The sequence below is a fragment of the Piliocolobus tephrosceles genome, chromosome 1 (assembly GCF_002776525.5).
Source record: "Piliocolobus tephrosceles isolate RC106 chromosome 1, ASM277652v3, whole genome shotgun sequence".
NCBI classification, from domain to species: Eukaryota; Metazoa; Chordata; class Mammalia; order Primates; family Cercopithecidae; genus Piliocolobus; species Piliocolobus tephrosceles.
In genome coordinates, this window is record NC_045434.1 from 135562958 (window position 1) to 135579151 (window position 16194).

At 38.2% G+C, this 16194-nt stretch overlaps 1 pseudogene; it reads right to left on the reverse strand.

Moving 5' to 3' along the window:
• Positions 1-15068: 15068 nt before the first annotated feature.
• LOC111539461 lies at positions 15069-15864 on the reverse strand (annotated as a pseudogene).
• Positions 15865-16194: the final 330 nt, after the last annotated feature.

Sequence of the window (16194 nt, forward strand, 5' to 3'; positions counted from 1 at the left end):
CATAGGTTTTTGGGGAACAGGTGGTAGTTGGTTACATGAGTAAGTTCTTGAGTGGTGATTTGTGAGATTTTGGTGCACCCATTACCCAAGCAGTATATGCTGAACCCAATTGGTAGTCTTTTATCCCTCACCCTCTTCCCACCCTTTCCCCCGTGTCCCCAAAGTCCATTGTGTCATTCCTATGCCTTTGCATCCTCATAGCTTAGCTCCCACTTATGAGTGAGAACATACGATGTTTGGTTTTCTATTCCTGAGTTACTTCACTTAGAATTAATAGCCTCCAACCCCATCCAGGTTGCTGCAAATGCCATTAATTCATTCCTTTTTTATGGCTGAGTTGTATTACATCATATATCTATGCCACATTTTCTTTGTCTACTCGTTGATGGATGGGTACTTGGGTTGGTTTCACATTTTTGCAATTGCGAATTGTGCTGCTGTAAACATGTGTGCAAGTATCTTTTTCATATAATGACTTTTTTCCTCTGGGTAGATACCCAGTAGTGGGATTATTGGATCAAATGGTAGTTCTACTGTTAATTTTTAAAGGAATCTCCACACTGTTTTGTACTAGTTTACAAAACTAGTACTAGTGGTGGTACTAGTTTACATTCCCACCAGCAGTGTAGAAGTGTTTCCTTTTAATCACATCCACGCCCACATCTATTATTTTTTGATTTTTGATTATGGTCATTCTTGTGGGAGAGTAAGGTAGCATCATATTTTGGTTTTGATTTGCATCTCCCTGATCATTGTGATGCTGAGCAGTTTTTCATGTTTGTTGGCCATTTATGTATCTTTTGAGAATTGTTTATTCATGTCCTTAGCACAATTTTTGATGGGATTTTTTTTTTCTTACTAATTTGTTTGAGTTCATTGTAGATTCTGGATAGTAGTCCTTTGTCGGATGTATAGATTGTGAAGATTTTCTCCCACTCTGTGGGTTGTCTGTTTACTCTGCTGACTGTTCTTTTTGCCGTGCAAAAGTTCTTTAGTTTAATTAAGTCCCAGCTATTTATCTTTGTTTTTATTGCACTTGCTTTTGGGTTCCTTGTCATGAAATCCTTGCCTAAGCCAATGTCTAAAAGGGTTTTTCTGATGTCATCTTCTAGAATTTTTATAGTTTCAGGTCTTAGATTTAAGTCCTTGATCCATCTTGAGTTGATGTTTATATAAGGTGAGGGATGAGGATCCAGTTTCATTTTCCTACATCTGGCTTGCCAGTTATCACAGCACCATTTATTGAAAAGGGTATCCTTTCTCCACTTTATGTTTTTGTTTGCTTTGTTGAAGATCAGTTTGTTGTAAGTATTTGGGTTTGTTTCTGGGTTCTTTATTCTGTTCTATTGGTCTATGTGCCTATTTTTATATTAGTACCATGCTGTTTGGGTGATTATGGTCTTACAGTATAGCTTGAAATCAGGTAATGTGATGTCTTCAGATTTGTCCTTTTTGCTTAGTCTTGCTTTGGCTATGTGGGCTCTTTTTTGTTCCGTGTGAATTTCAGAATTGTTTTTTCTAGTTCTATGAAAAATGATGGTGGTATTTTGATGGAAATTGCATTGAATTTGTAGATTGCTTTTGGCAGTACAGTTATTTTCACAATATTGATTCTACCCATCCATGAGCATGGGATGTGTTTCCATTTGTTTGTGTCATTTATGATTTCTTTCAGCAGTGTTTTGTACTTTTCATTGTAGAGGTCTTTCACCTCCTTGGTTAGGTATATTTCTAAGTATTTTATTTTATTTTTTTGAAGCTATTGTAAAGGAGTTTAGTTATTGATTTGATTCTCAGCTTGGTCACTGTTGGTGTATAGGACAGCTACTGATTTGTGTACATTAACTTTGTTTCCTGGAAGTTTGCTGAATTCTTTTATCAGTTTTAGGAGCTTTTTGGAGGAGTCTTCAGGGTTTTCTAGGTCTACAATCACATCATCAGCAAACAGCAACTGTTTGACTTCCTCTTTACTGATTTGGATGCCCTTTATTTCTTTCTCCTGTCTGACTGCTCTGGCTACGATATGAATAGAAGTGGTGAGAGTGGGCATCCTTGTCTTGTTCCAGTTCTCAGAGGGAATGAATTCAACTTTTCCCCATTCAGTACTATGTTGGCTGTGGGTTTGTCATAGATGGCTTTTATTACATTGAGGTATGCCCCTTGTATGCTGATTTTGCTGAAAGTTTAATCATAAAGGGATGCTGGATTTTGTCAAATGTTTTTTCTGTGTCTATTGAGTAATCATGTGATTTTTGTTTTCAATTCTGTTTATGTGGTGTATCACATTTATTGACTTGTGTATATTAAACCATCCCTGTATCCCTGGTATGAAACCCACTTGATCATGGTGGATTATCTTTTTGATATGTTGTTGGATTCAGTTAGAGAGTATTTTGTTAAGGATTTTTGCATCTATGTTCATCAGAGATATTGATCTGTAGTTTCCTTTTTTGGTTATGTTCTTTCTTGGGTTTGTTATTAGGAAGATACTGGCTTCATAGAATGTTGATGTCTTCAGCTACCAGGGTGAGTAGGGAAGGACCATCAGGTGGGGGCAGAGCTAGGTGTGTCTGAGCTCAGACTCTCCTTGGGTGGCTCTTGCTGCGGCTGCTGTGGGGGATGGAGTTGTGGTTCCCAGGTCAATGGAATGATGTTCCCAGGAGGATTATGGCTGCCTCTGCTGTGTCATTCAGGTTGTCAGAGAAGTAGGGGAAAGCCAGCATCACAGGCTTCACCCAGCTCCCAAGCAACCCAGAAGGCTGGTCTTACTTCCATCGTGCCCGCAGACCCCCAAAAGACACCAAGTCTGTTTCCAGGCAGTGGAAGAGCAGGGCTGAGAACTTGCCCCAGGTTACTAGCCTCCTATGTGTGAAAGTAAGCAGAACTTTCGTGCCTTCCCACCTGAGGAGTCTGCACACTGGATTCACGCCCTCCCCAGACTTCTGGCCAGGAGACTTTGTGTTTGGTTGGAATTGTTACAAAGTTCAGCTAGAGGTTTCTTTCTCCTTGTGGTCTTTTCCCAGTACCTCTGACAGCCCTCTCCAAGGACCTCTGTGGACAAGGCAGAAACGGCTCTCCAGGGGACCTAGAGAGGGCCTTCTCCTGCTGCTTCCTCTACCTCTGTATTTAGCTTGACTCTCTAAATTAACTCAGTTCCAGGTAAGGCCAGAATCTTCTCCCATGATCCAGACCTTCAGGTTCCCCAGTGAGGGTGTGTGTTTGCAGATGGACAATCCTCCCTTCCCACTTCCATAGCTTGGGCACTCACTGTATTTGGGGTGTCTCCTGGCTCCTGCAGGAGCAATCTGCTTCCTTCAGAGGGCCTGTGGGTTCTCTCAGCTCTTCTGGTTTATTCCTGCAGTAGTTTTGGAGCAGAAGTTCACAATGCAAGTCTCTGTTTGTGGGGGAGGTGCAGTCTAGTCCTGCCTCCTGTCCACCATGATCCCTTAGCTTTTCCTCTTGTAGCTTACTAAGCTTTTTAAAGACAATTATTTTGAATTCTTTTTAGGCAATTCATATATCTCTATTTCTTTGGGGTCAGCCACTGGAGCTTTATTATTATTATTTTGGTGGTATATTTCCTTGATTTTTTATGTTCTTTGAAGCCTTGCCTTGTTGCCTTCTCATTTGAAGAAGGAGTAAACTTCTCAAGTCTTTGATTACTGGCGTTGGGAGAGAACAATCTGCACCATTCAGCCTGGCTAGAGATCTGGAGGTGTCCCAGACCATTTCAATTGATGTATCCCCCTACTGTTCTTATTCCCTCTTGGGGAGTAGTGTCAGGATTGTATGCTTTCCCTTGATCCCATAAAACCAGGCCAGGAAGTGAGAACTTTCCATTTACTTCTCCTAGTGTAACGCCAAAGGTCCTTGTCTTTAGTCAGGCCAAAGAATTGGTGTGGCAGCTGCCCGCAGCGAGTGATAGAGACACGGACTGATAGAAAAACCTGTAGGCTTTATTGGGCAATGTGAAAGTACAAAGCTTCCACAGCGTGGAAGGGGTTCCGAACGGGTAGCCAGAGTTAGATTATGCAGTTGCCTTTTAAACTCTTTAAGGTGGAGGGAAGATGTTACCAGGGTGAGAAACAAAGGCAGTAAGTTATTGTGTGACATGTCTTGGAACATTTCCTTTTGAGGAAAACCGGAATTGCAGCTTAGGTTTTACCTACTTTATGACCTTGCAGCGGCATGGCAAAGGAGACAGGATTTTATAGGATTCTACAAAGTATGTTTACAAGGAATTGGAATTGGGAGCATAGGTAAAGTCTGCTGGTCACAGAAAAATGGGCAGTTAACATTCTTTTTAGTTTCGGGGAAGGGGGAAGAGAGAACACAGGGAAGCTTACAGCAAAATTTTCACTGTTTATAGCTTTCTTGGGGAAGAAAACACATGCACAAATCTGGGTGTTAGGAATATTTTAAGCAGGTATCTTCAATATTATTCATCCAGGACCAAAGTAAGTCCGAATGCAGGAAATGAGTGAGTTTCACAGCTTTCTGAGCCCCTACTTGACCCAGGAAGCCCAGCTGGCACCTCCTCTCACTAGGGCTGTGATCTGGAGTGATCAAAGTTGTGTACCTTCTCCCAGTTTAGCAGAGTTGAGCCATCTGTTGATATCTGTGCACTGTCTTTGCAGGCTCATGTTTGCCATCTTCAGGGGAGAACATGTACTGTCTACAGGGGAACCTGGGTTGCCATCTGTGGAAGAGTACAAGGTGCTGGTGATGGTGGTGGTTGTGGGAGTGTGTGCATGGAGTGCTGTGACATGTCAGTCAATTTGGGGGTTCAAATGTGATACACCCCCACAGGGTTCATGGGTGGTGTCTACAGGCCAGCCAGTAACATTTGTGGCCAATTATTGAGATCTGTGTGCCCGCTGCTTTGAGCTTCTGCTACTTTTCACTGATTCTTGCTGCCAGATAATTCAGTTGTGCTAATCCCCTCAGTGCTCTGGATGGGACAAGATAGAACTGGGTTTCTTGGATTCAACCTTCAATGCTGGGAGAGCTGGGTGCTCACTTTGCCCTCATTTCCACCTGTGGGAGAAATCATCAACCAAGGGGTTCTTCCTTGGCACTGAGCTGTGCCATCTTGTGTAGGGGGTGATGTGCATAAAATGTAACTGTTCTTACCTACTTTAATACAAATATTATTGAATTATTTTTGCTCCACCATGATTCTAGAACATCTCAGCTAGACTCCTGAGCTCCTGAAAGGTATTCTTATCCATGGGTGGTTGTAAAATTGGTGCTTCTCTGGGGAGTTGAGGGTTGGCACCTTCTATCCCACTATCTTGCTGATGTCACTCTCTAGATAGAATTTTATTTGTCTTTTTACCCTTAGCACAAAGCACAGGATTTGGTACATAAACATTTAATATACATATGTTGATGGCCTTTATAATTATAATGAATGCTCAAAATATTCTAAAGGAGTTAAGTTTATGAACAAGTATTTATCTAGTGCCTGTGAGTCACTATTCCAGGCATTGAAAATAAAGTAATTTGCAAGTTGGATAGTTTCCTGACCTCAAGGTGCTTATATTCTAGTGGGAATAATAAACATAGAAAGCCTCAATCAAGAGGTGACATTTAGCTTGAGGCTTGAATGATGAGAAGGAGTTATCAGTGTGAATATCTAGGGAAAGGATATTCTAGGCAGAAAAACAGCAAGTATAAGGTCCCTGAGAGAAAAATGAGCTTTCATATTTGAGTGAAATAGTGATGGCCAGTGTGGCTGAAATGCAATGCAGGAGGGAGGTGAAGACAGAAAGATAAGCAGAGGCTAGATCACATAGAGCTTTGAAAGTCATGGAAAGGAGCTGAACTTTAAGTATAACGGGAAGACATTAAAAGGGTCTTAAGAGAGACAGTGCTATAACCTGATTTGTGCTTCAGGATAATAACCTTGTGAAGAAAAGGTGGTAGAGGCCAAGAACTGGGTCAGGAAAATCAGTTAGGAAGTTCTTTTAATAGTTCATATGAGAAGTCATGGTGACTTGGGCTGCAGTTATACAATGGAAAAGGTGAGGAATTGATTTTGAATTTGTTTTGGAGGTAGTGCTATTAGGACTTGATTTGGTGTGATGTGTGAGGAGAAGAGATGACTCAAGGATAACACTTACATTTTTTACCTTAGCCTTGAATGTATGATACTATTGTTCACTGAGATGAGACAGGCTAGGAGGAGAAGGGCTGGAGTAGTTGATTTTTTGAGAAATTAAATAAAAACATATTATTGGCATTGCCAAGATATAGATCATTAACAAACTTGACAAGAAGAAACCTTATAGGAACAGGTCTAGAAGAGAATGGACAGTGATAAAGCAGGATGGTGAATATAGACAAATATTTTCAAGGGATTTTGCTGCAAAGAGAAACAGAAATGGGCAGTAGCTGACAGAGGTAGTTTAAAATAGGAACTATTGTAGCAACTATAATGACGGGAATGATCCACTGGAGAAACAACATTTGATGATGTAGGGCTAAAGAGAGGACATTATGGAAAAGAATTTGGAACATTTGAAATAGGTGAGAAGGCAGAGCATGTCAATACATATGGAGAAGGTTGAGAAATTCATGGTGGGAAATGTACTTATTTTGTCATCAGGAGGCAGATATCAAGAAGTTTTCTACTGTCACATGATACCTTATTCTGCTTATTTTTCAATCTGTTTCCCATGATATCTGCTTTTCCAATTTTCTGTCTGATGTATGCCAGAAGGTAAGTTCAAAAGATTCCCAGTGGTAATTCTTTGTTGGGCTTTATGTATAGTATGTTTAAGGTGATGTTTCCTAATCATAAGTCTATTAATTCTAAATAGAAAAAGAGCTAGATACCATATATATAAATGTGATTACACTAATGATAACAACTCAAATTTAAATTGCATTTTTTCCAAACTTGACCTCTAGTTTTTTCTTCAAGTCTGAGTAGTTTTCCCTGAAAGAGTCTAGGTATGTCTTGCAGGTGCATATCTGAAATAATATAAGCTAAATCCTTCCTCTCCTTGATCTTTTGTCCTCAGAGTCACCGGAGGTGAGTTTTATCATAACCACTGTGACTAGCATACACTTCTACATGCTGATGTCCTTGCCAAGGAGTTGTCTACAGAAGCTGTCAAACCTTGAGGTACCTGGAGAGGACATAGCCTAAGGCCACACTTTGAACTCTCCTATTCTCTCACCCTATTTATAAAAAGTGGGCTGTGCCTTGAGAGAATTTTTTTTTTTAGAGATTCAATTTATCTGTTGAAATTCTTCATTTTTTTCATCAATTTCTTTAACATATTTATAATTTTTTTCTTAATTATAGTTCACATTTTCCCAGTTCTTCACATGTCTCCCATTTAAAAAATTACATGCACTGATATTGACATTTTAAAATTTATATGCTTAAACCTAATAGTTTTTAAAATAATTATAGAGAGAACTGATAGGTAGGCAGGATTACCTCTGCAGTTGGGGCTCCTATAGATTCCAATCCGTTACATCAGTGTGCATGGTTGTTAAAAGTTCTGCTGGCTTTGCCTTACTTCAGCAGAGTTCCTCTGCTTAAAACACACCGTATCTTTATGCCCATGCCTCCTATAGGAACAGTTTTCCCTTTTTGGAATTTAGTTTCCTTAGATTTATATATATCTATAGTTTATTCTCTCCCTTCTCTGAACACCAACTCACTCATTTTAACATTTAAATAAATTATATATAGTTTATATGCAAACTATTTATAAACTATATATAACTATATACAGTTTACATATAAACTATATATATAAATAGCTAATTTAAATGTTAAAATAAGTGAGTTGGTGTGTGGAGAAGGGAGAGAAGTGAACTTGGACTCAGGAAAGGGTTAAGAATATATGACTGAAATTAAGGCAAAATTGGTTAATGGGTACAAAAATATTGTTTAAATAGAAGAAATGAATTATTTTATTTAATAGTACTATTGAGAAATTATACTTAACATTAATTTACTACATAATTCAAAAAGCTAGGAGAGAAGAACTGCAGTGTTCTCAACACAAAAGATAAATGTTTGAGGTAATGGATAGCCCTATTACTCTGATTTGATCATTACACATTGTATACATGTATCAAAATATCACATGTACCTCAAAAATATATACAACTATGATATATCAATCAAAAACATCCTAAAAACATCAAGAAGGCCTAAATACTGGATACCTAATTTTGTGCTATGGAAAACAGCACAAAACATTAGAATAAATGAAACATTAAATAAATGAATTTGCAGAGTAAAGAATTTGTTTAGATACCATTGTAAGTCTCTGTAAGATTCTAGTAGAGTTAACCTCACTCAATGGCAGTTTTCCATTTTCACATATTTAATAAAGAGTCTGAAAACTTTCCAGTCTTATACAGTCTTGTGTTCATATCTAATTATTCATATCAGATACACAGTAATTACTGGAATCATTAAAAAAAACTGGTCCTAGAACCCAGAAGTTTGCTGTTAATTATTGTTTTCTGATAAGATTTATGTAACTTTAATTATAAAGTTCATGATATGGTTTGGCTCTGTGTCCCCACCCAAATCTCATCTTGAACTGTAATCCAAACTGTAATCCCCATGTGTTGAGGGAGGGACCAAATGGGAGGTGACTGGATCATGGGGGCAGTTTCCCCTGTGCTGTGCTAGTGATAGTGAGTTCTCATAAGATCTGATGGTTTTAAAAGTGGCACTTCCTCCTTCGCTCTCTCTTTCCTGCCACCTTTTGAAGAAGGTGACTGCTTCCCCTTTCTCAGTGATTGCAAGTTTTCTGAGACCTCCCCACCCATGCAGAACTGTGAGTCAATTAACCCTCTTTTGTTCATAAATTACCCAGTCTCAGGTAGTAACTTTATAGCAGTTTGAAAATGGACTAATAGAGTTCATGAACTTTGATTTAGAACTGGAGTGACTTGTTAAACTCCTATAAAGATATAATGCTTGGACTGTTAAGTATAAAAGCCTGTATAAAAGTAAATTTATCATATTTACCTATACTCCAACAGCCTGTCATCCACCATATTTTGAAGATATGTAGAGAGGAGAACAAATTTTGTTTGTTAACATGATTTATAACTTTTAAATATTTAAATGTATGTTCCTTGTGCCACATTGTTCCATTTGTACACAAATGTCAGGACTGTGCCTCTTAGCCTTATTTTTCACTATGTTCATGCCACTTTACGCTGCTATACTTTATGGTTTCTCCCTGTTCCCAGCATGCCCAGCTCTTTTTTTTTTTTTTTTAAGATGGTTGTGCCTTTGTCCTTGTCATTCCCTCTTTCTGTAATGCCCTTTCTCTTTTGCTGCCTGGTAGAATCTCTCACATTCTTCAAAATTCAACTAAAATGCTGCTTCTCGGGAAGCCCACCTGACCAATTAGTCTTTCCCTCCTCTGTGATTCTACAGACATTTTTAGTTGTATGTATTATATCACCTACAATAGTGAGCTTTGGAAAACAAGTTCTTACTATGTTATTCCCAGTTACCTTATGATAAAGTCTAAAATCCTTAGTGAGACTTGCAAGGACCCCACCTTATCACAGCCCACACACTTAATCCTTCAGTCTCATCTCTTGCTCTGGTCAGATTATTCTTTCTATTTCTCAACTGCTTGAGGCTCTCAAACTTTTTACACATGCTGCTCCTTTTGCCTTGGGCATTATTTTCTACACTCTTAGTGACTCTCTACTCATTTCTTCTTTAAATTTTTAGCTAAAAATTTACTTCCTCTGAGAAACTTTCTATGACTCCTTGATTATGTTAGTTCTCCCTGATATAAAGGTGCCTATGGCATCCTATATGTTGCACTTGAATGGTATATTCTATCCTTTTTTTATCCACCTATCAATGCTATCTATTAATGCTATCTTTTCCATTGAATTTCATGAGTATGTCTGTCTTGTTCTCAGTTATATCTCCATTACTTAAGCATGTATCAGTTACCTCAAAGGCATTGGCTAAGTATTTCCTGATAGAATGAATGGAAGGATGAATTCAAAGCTTCATGAGAGAAGTCTTCCCACTCATCTCATTCTCCAAGTGCTTATATAATGCCTGGTATGGAGTGTGTACTGAATGCTATCATTAAATTTCATTTTTATAAATATGTTTCCTTTATTTATGACTTAGTTGCAGTTTAATACTCAGAATTTTTAAGTAAAGTTGGGTCAGTTTTACTCTTTAAAGTACTTGTATGTTTTCTGTATTTAACTCTAATACTTCATGAAATATTTAGGATTATTTATGGACCTCCTGATCATTATTGTCATACAACTTTGTTGTATCCTGCTAAGTTTACAGACCTCTCCCCATCGAGGGCTCTAGCTAGATACATTCTCTCCCTAAGGTGTTTTCATCCAATCTGTAGTTGTAGATACCATTTATAGGCTGATAACTCTCAGACTTGATGTGTACCTGAAATTCCAGATTGACGTAACCTATTATCTACTGAACATCTTTACTTGGATGGCGAATGGGTATCTCAAACATGACATATATTAAATATAGCATTAAAATTTATCTCCTTATTAACAATAATAAATACTTATTCTCTTAGGAAGAGATGGAATGATATTTGGTTATAGTAAAAAAGTAACAACAGATTTTACTAGTCTCATAGATCAATGTCAGCTTCTTACCAGAGCACACACCTGTAAAAGCTGGCCAAGGAGACCAGGTGCAGTGGCTCATGCCTGTAGTCCCAGTGCTTTGGGAGGCCGAGACAGGTGGATCACAAGGTCAAGAGTTCGAGACCAGCCTGGCCAACATGGTGAAACCCTGTCTCTACTAAAGATACAAAAACACAATTAGCCAGGCATGGTGGCCTGTGCCTGTAATCCCAGCTATTCAGGAGGCTGAGGCAGGAGAATTACTTGAACTCAGGAGGTGGAGGTTGCAGTGAGCCGAGATCACACCACTGCACTCCAGCCTGAGCGACAGGGCGAGACTCTGTCTAAAAAAAAAAAAAAAAAAAAAGGTTGGCCAAGGAGCAACAGCCTCACTCCAATGACCACACTTCTATGGCCATCGATCCTATGATTAATCAATCTTTAAACACTCCCTCTTAAGTGTTTTTCATTATTTTGAATACTTTATGTTTCCTCAAATCAAATATATCAGTAGTTTGTTTTCTTCAGAGTCTTTGCCTAGAAACACAGCTCTTCTTTATGTAGCACACACAAAAAGTCAGATTTTGCTTTCAGATACATAATGGAAGCCTCTTCCTTTAACAACCTACAAACACAATCCTTCTCCAATTTTCCTCATCTCAGTATGGCATGACCATCTTTGAGTCTTCTCTTGAATTTACATAGCACATCTTATATATCAGTTTATTATGGCAGCTGTATTTTCAAAATATGCTCTGAATCTAACTTCTAGAGCATAATGGTTAATTCTGTGAATTGAACCCAGACTATGAGCTTTTTCACAAGTTACTTAAGTTTCCTGTACCTTAGAGTTATAATAGTACCTATTTCATAGGATTTAATGAATCAATACCTGAAAAATACACAGAATAGTTCCTGGCATCTAATAAATGCTATCTACACATTAACCGTTATCATTGTGACTAACACCCTAATTCAAGCTGCTGTTATCTCTGCAATAGCCTCTTATTTAGCATACCTGCTTTCACCCTTGCCTGGCCAAAATCCAATTTCATCATGGCAGCCAGAATGATATTTTTAGAAAATGAACTTTATTGAAGTGTACTTTATATACAAAAAATCAATTTAAAGCATATATTTCTGTAAATTTTGAAAAATTATGTACCTATGTAACTATGGTCACAGTTAAGATACGGAACATTTCCATTATGCCAAATTGTTCACTTGTATCACTTTTTAATCAATCCTTCTTCCCTATCCCCAGTCTCAGGCAACCACTAATCTAATTTCTGTCACTATTGATTAGTTTATACTTATTATAATTTCTTTTTTATGTTTTCATTTTTTATTTATTTGTTTTTGAGGTGGAGTCTTGCTTTGTCACCAGGCTGGAGTGCAGTGGTGTGATCTTGGCTCACTGCAACCTCCATGTCCTGGGCTCAAGCAATTCTCCTGCCTCAGCCTCCTGAGTAGCTGGGACTATAGGAGCATGCCACCACGCCTAGCTAATTTGTGTATTTTTACTAGAGTTGGGGTTTCACCATGTTGGCCACGATGGTCTCGATCTCTTGACCCTGTGATCTCCCTGCCTTGGTCTCCCAAAGTGCTGGGATTACAGGCGTGAGCCACCTTGCCCGGCCTTAGAATTTCATATAAATGGAATTGTACAGTATGTATTCTTTAATGTCTGGCTCCTTTCATTCAGCATAATGTTTTTGAGATTCATCCATATTATTGCATGTATCAGTAGCTCATTACTATTTATCGTTAAACAGCATTTCACTGCATGAATGCTATTTCACTTTGCTTATCCATTCACCAATTGGTGAACATTTAGTTTTCCTTTTACTTTTTTTGGTTATTACTAATAAAGCTACAATGAATATTTGTGTACAAGTCTTTTTATGGACATATTTTCATTTTTTTCAGGTAATTTTAGGAATGGAATTGTAGAGTAGAATACCAAATATATGTATAACTTTATGAGAAATTGCTGTTTTCCAAAGTAGTTTTACTATTTTATACTCCTATCAGCAATGTATGAAAGTTCCAATTGATCCATATCTTTGCCTAATTTTCATATTGCCAGTCTTTTAAATGTTATGCAATGTAATGGCTACACAGCACTTTTACATTGTGGTTTTAACTTATATTTCTCTGATGACAAATTATTTTGAAAATCTTTTCATTTGATTGTTAGCTATTTGCATATCTTTTATTCCCCCCCCAGATGCAGTCTTGTGGTCTCACCTAGGCTGGAGTGCAATTGTGTGATCTTGGCTCACTGCAACCTCCGCCTCCAAGGTTCATGCGATTCTCCTGCCGCCGCAGCTTCCCAAGTAGCTGGGATTATAGGTGCACACCACCACACCCGGCTAATTTTTTGTATTTTTAGTAGAGACAGGGTTTCACTATGTTGGCCAGACTGGTCTTGAACTCCTGACCTCGTGATTTGCCCACCTTGGCCTTGCGAAGTGTTCACAGGTGTGAACCACCAGGCCCAATCAGCAATGTATGAGAGTTCCAATTGATCCATATTTTTGCCTAATTTTCGTATTGCCAGTCTTTTAAATTTTGTACAGTGTAATGGCTACATAGCAATTTTACATTGTGGTTTTAATCTACATTTCTCTGATGACTTTGAAAATCTTATCATTTAATTATTAGCTATTTGTATGTCTTTTTTAATAGAGTATTTCTTCAAATATATTGCCAATTTTTAGTTCCGTTGTTTGTCATCTTATTATTGAGCATCTTATTATTATTGTCATCTTATTATTAAAAGACATTTATGGTTGTGTGTGTATTTTGTTAATGATGTCCTTTGAAAAGCAGAGGACTTTAATTCTGATAAAGTTCCATTATTGAAAATTTTACTTTTTTAATGTTCTGCCTAAAACATTTACCTACTTTAAGGTGAGGAAGATTTTCTCTAGTTTTCTCCTGGAAGTTTTATAATATTAGATAGCATATTTATAGATGTGATAATTTGGAGTTAATTATTTTTCCGTATGGGATGCGGTAAAGGAAAGTGTCATTTTATTTCCATATGAATATCCAGTTGGGCAGCTAAGGGAGTGCTGGCATCACCCCTCCCCTGACTTCAGGCTGCACCACTCATAGCTCCAAATGAGACCCCTTCCTTCTGCTTGAGGAGAGGACTGGGAAGGGTGGGGAGCAATTTGTCTTGAATCTTGGATACCAGCTCATCCACAGCAGATAAGGCACTGGTCATACCCTGTTCCAGACCCTAGTTCCCAGACATTTCTAGACACATCCTGGGACAGAAGGAAACTTGCTGCGTTGGAGAGAAGGATCCAGTTCTGGCAAGACCCATCACCTGCTAAGAGTCCTTGGGCCCTGAATACCATTTGTTGTACATACGATCTTTTCTGATTGATTTACCTTGGCATGTTTGTCAAAAATCAGTATGTCTGAATTGATTCCGGACTTTCAACTTGTTCCATTGATTTATATGTTTATTCTTGTATATTCATATATACTACTATATATAATATTGATTACTGTAACTTTACAGTAGATTCTAAAATCTGGTAGTCTAACTCCTCTAAATTTGATTTTCCTAAAAGTTATTTCAACCATTCTAGCTAAGTTTCTTTCATATACATTTTAGAATCAACTTTTTTTCTATAAAAAAGCCTACTGCAATTTTGACTTTGCACTGAATAGATAGATCAATTTGGGAAAATGAATTGAGTTTTTAATCTATGAACATGGCATATATTTTCATTTATTCTTTAATTACTTTTGGCAATGCTTTGTAATGTTCAATGCACAGGTCTTGCACATATGTTTTTGACTTATTTATTTCTAAGTATTTCATGTTTTTGAAGCTATTGTAAATGTTATTGCTATACCATAATTTATCCATTCTGTTGTTTATGATATTAGAACTATTTAGTTTTTGGCTCTTATGAGTAACACAGCTATGCACATTTTAAAACAAGTATTTTAGCACACATGTGCAAACATTATTTTTGAATATATTGTTAAGAGTAAAATTACTGGGTTGTTGAGTATGCATATGTTCAGCTAGAGTAGATAATCCTGAATGATTTTCTAAAGTTTGGTTCCCAAATTTGATGAAAGACATGAGTTTACACACTCAACAAACTCAACAGGAGTAAGCTGGTGGAATAGAAGACTGGTGAAGTCTTCTATGGGTGCATCATCCCTGCCGCAAGGACACCAATTTAACAATTTTTTTTTTTTCCAAATGAATGACAACTTTATTTTTCTTACACTTTTAAGGCTGATGAAAACCCTTCATTTCAATTGAAAAGTATGGTAACTGTATTTACTCATTAAATATTATTAAAGTTTTCTAAAACACAACTTGAAAACATCCAGCATGCATGTTTAATATCAGTACAATGAATTCAAGACCAAGTATACATGTTACATGCAGCAAGGCTAGATTACAAATTATCATAGTCATGATCATCATCATCGTCATCATCATCATCTTCACGTTTTCTTTTCAATGCATTTGATGATTCACTGGCAGTATTTTGTGATGACACGATATTAGTGATAATAAGAACGTTTTTGGACCCAATTAATGATGGATTAATTAGAACATTCTGAACTGCTGAGGTTGCAGGAATTGAAGCTTTTATAGCTGGAGATTGCGAAGTAGGCATCTGTACTGTAAACCTGTGACCTGTGAGGGACATGGGAGTCCCTACTTTAGTTGAAACAGACATGGTCTGTAGGGTTGGTGTGCCTAGTGTGGGAGTACTTGGTCTGCTAGTAACTGAACCAACACTTAACAGCGGGACTGTTATTCTTCCCGCAGAAGTTGATGCCTTTTTCTGTAAAGATTTCAGCCTATAGTTTGGAGCTGTTAGGCAATATCTCTCAGGTGGCAACCTAGGACCTGAATGTGGCTTGATCAGTGGCAAAGGGGTTTGATTTCTTTGCCTTTCGATATCTAATAAAAAAAACTCTTGGGGGAGGAGAGGTAAAAGACTGGTCAGGGTGGCACTGGATTGCCAATCGCACATCATCTGCATCAATGGTAGCTTTCTTAGCATGGCTTGAATAAATGTTTGCATCATCTAGAATTGTGGTCACATATCAGAAGGCAAACTCCATCATCTGATTTATACCTCTTGGTTCATATTCTGTAATCCCCATATCCTTCAGGATTTGTGCCATCTTCTGTGCATCTTTTGGCATGCTCTTGGGAGAAGCCATTTTGCCAGATTCCATGATATCCTATGATCAGACTTCTCGAGCTAAATCACCAACATTAATGTATTTCAGTCCCGATTTTGATGCAAGTTCTTTGCCTAGTGTGGTTTTTCCAACCCCTGGTGTACCAGATTCAGAAAGACTAAGCAGGTTGCCAAGCAGGAGAACTGGATCTGCCGACCTCTCTTCACCTCCCCCGGGAGCCTGGGGCCAACGGAATTAACGTTCCGCGTCCCCTCCCCCCCCAGCCGCAAAGCCCGTGAGGGTCGGCTCTGGGGCACTGACAACCGCCTCGTGGCCCTCTGCCGGCCTCCGAAGAGGGCACTGAGCAGCTCCTACCTGGGGGCC